The sequence below is a fragment of the Elephantulus edwardii genome, unplaced genomic scaffold (genome assembly GCF_000299155.1).
Source record: "Elephantulus edwardii isolate Elephantulus edwardi_28Jun2011 unplaced genomic scaffold, EleEdw1.0 scaffold00017, whole genome shotgun sequence".
In the NCBI taxonomy this organism is placed as follows: Eukaryota; Metazoa; Chordata; class Mammalia; order Macroscelidea; family Macroscelididae; genus Elephantulus; species Elephantulus edwardii.
The window spans coordinates 12,586,595-12,589,814 of NW_006399767.1; positions in this window are offsets into that span (position 1 = coordinate 12,586,595).

Below are 3,220 nucleotides of genomic sequence, written 5' to 3' on the forward strand. Positions count from 1 at the left end.
TCCACCAATCCTGATGCCACAATTCTCCTCATAGAGCCCAGCCTCCCGGATAATCTGCTCTGCATACATGTTGAAGAGGTATGGAGACAGGACACATCCCTGGCGTACACCCTTCCCAATTTTGAACCACGCAGTGTTACCCTGCTCTGTTCTGATATAGAAAAGCTTTATTTACGCTGTTGATTTTTTTTTCATCACTCACAATATTTATCTTCTTAAGACTTATAATGACTGGCTTGGCTTGGCTTTTAGGGGTTTTTTTTGGCTCACTATGGGAGCCTGGGCTTTTCCCCTCTTTGTTTATTCTTGGCCACTGTCTTGGATCAGTGCGTGTAGCTGGCTGTTCAAGGACCTGGTCCTTGTCTTCTATTTCTAATCTATAAATTTTGGGTAACATTGAGAAGAATAGGAATCCCACAACACCTGATTGTGGTCATGAGAAACCTATGCATAGGTTAATAAGCAAGTGTCTGAACAGAACAAGGGAAGACTGTATGGTTTTAATTCAGAAACAATATACATAAGAGTTGTATCTTTTTGCCATACTTATTAAATCTGTATGGTGAGCAAATCATTAGAGAAACGGGACTATGAAGAATGTGACATCAGGATTAGAGGAAGACTCATCAATAACCTTTATTATGCAGATGACACAACCTTATTCACAGAAAGTTAAGAGATTTGAAGCACTAAGTGAAGATCAAAAACTACAACCTTCAATATGGTTGAAGCATCAAGGAAACAAAAATCAGGGAGCTCTGGTGGCCGAGTGGCAAGAAGCTGCTCTACAATCCCAAAGACATGCAGTTTGAATCCACCAGATGCTCCGCTGGACAAGGAGGGACAATCTCTTCCTGTGCCAGTAGGATCGGATTTGACATTACACTAAAAAAAAAAAAGAAAGAAAACAAAAACCCTCACCCCTAAACCGATAGGCAACATCATGATAGATGGAGAAAAGATTGAAGTTGTCAAGTTTCCTTTTACTTGGATCCACAATCAACACCCACAGTAGCAGCAGTTAAGAAATCAAAAGACATATTACATTGGGCAAGTCTACTGTCAAAGATTTCTTTAAAGTGCCAGAACAAAGATGTCAGTTTGAAGACTATGGTGCGTACAATGCACACCGTAGTGTTTTCAATTGCTTTGTATGCATTTGAAAATTTGAACATGAATAAGGAAAACTGAAGAAAAATCGATGCCGTTGAATTTTAGTGCTAGTGAATACTGTGGTCTTGAATATCTCAGGGACTGCCAAAAGAGGACATGCAATCAGAGTGCTCCTTAGAGACAAAGATGGTGAAATTTCATCTCACATACATGGGGCATGTTGACGGGAGGGGCCAGTCCATGGGGAAAAGCATTAAAGTGGAAAAGGTGAGAGAAAGAGAGGAAGACCCTCAATGATGTGGATTAACACCGACTGCAACACTGGGCTTTGAGCATAGTGAAGATTAAAAGGATGATGTAGGAAAAAGTTCAGTTCTGTTGTTCATAGAGTTGCTTTGAGCTTTGTCAATTCAACACCACCTAACAACATTCCTATTCTGTTATTCATAAGGTCAGGATGCATAGATAACTGGATGACACCCAGCAGCAATTCCTAACCTGCAATAAATTTGGGTGGTTATCAGCTTATTTATTTCTTTTATCTATTTAAGAACTCTAGTGCTTAGTCCTTAGGAGATTATACTGATAACCCTAAAGTCAAATCTCTCTGGTGGGTCAAATCTACCAGCAGCTGTGAGGGAGAAAGGTGGGGAATTTCACAGTGTGAGTTACAGCCTCACACTGGAGGGAGAAGAGCTTGTTGTCAAAAACTCAGAACTCTGCTGCCTGCCACTGGGAGGAGGGGAGGCGGGGGGAATAATCCTGAAGACAGAAGTCAGTCAGAGAGGAAAAAACCAGAAGTTTTATTATATGCTAGCATAAGGAAGCTCTGGTGGCTTAGCGATAAGGAACTGCACTGCCAATGCAAAGGTACATGGTTTGAATCCACCAGGGACAAATTAACACTCTCCTCCGTGATTTGCAGCCTCTGAAAACCTACTGGAGGATCAGCTATGGGTCCATTCCAACTGGATGATTTTCAACAACAAGCATATAGGAGACAGGACAGATGGACTTCCCAAATCTGTCTCACCAGAGTCTTGGAGACTTTAGGGGATTATATAGGGAAGAGGCAGGATTGTAGAATGTGAGAAGTTTTTCTAGTATCTTCCTTTGTCCAGGTGCCCTGGTTGGCAGCATATCCTACATTAGTTCGTCTGGTCTTACCAATATTTTGAAGCTGGTGCTATTTACAAGTGTGACTTACTTATGGGGAGTAACTAGAGGCTACAGATTACAGGAACAGATAGGAAAGGAAAATGAAAGGCTTTAATTTAGTAATTCTGCCATACTTAGAGAAAGTCTTTTTTTCTTCAAGAAATTATAAAAAGGTTACTCATATTAGGACAGGACTGTTTTTGTATCCTTTATAATTTGTAAAGCGAATCCTTTTTGCTTAAGGTAGTAAAAAATGTTACAGGGTATTTAAAGGGAAAATCTACTTTCCTATTAAAAATATGGATTGAAGCTCAACATCAAGAAAACAAAGATTCTCACCACTGGGCCAATTGGCAGCATCACGATAGATGGTGAAGAGATTGAGATTGTTAACAGCTTTAGTTTGCTTGGCTCTACAACCAACACTCTGGGTACCAGCAGCCAGGAAATAAAAGACAAATTGCATTGGGCAAGTCTACTGTCAGTGACCTCTCCAAAATATTTAAGGATGTTATTGATAAGTGCCGTCGAGTCGTAGATGACTCATAATGACCCTATGGACAAAAGACCTGAACAAATTGTACAATGTTCATCATTTCTCCAAGTTAATAGTTCTGGAAGCAAGCTATTTTGAAAGTGGATGCCACTCCTGCTTCCAAGCTTGTTTTAATCAGGAAGCTTAAGAAAACACTGTCCACCATGGGTAACCATTATCACATTTGACACCTGAGTGTCACAGTGTTCATATAATTTAATTTTATTTAAGTGTAAGCAGGGAAATCTCAGTAAATTGCACATTTGGGAGTCTAGAAAGGTCATGAAGAATGCACACCCATGTTCATTGCAGCATTGTTCACAATAGCAAGGAGTTGGAAACAACCTAAGTGCCCATCAACAAACGAATGGCTAGAGAAGCTGTGGTATATTCGCACAATGGAATACTATGCTG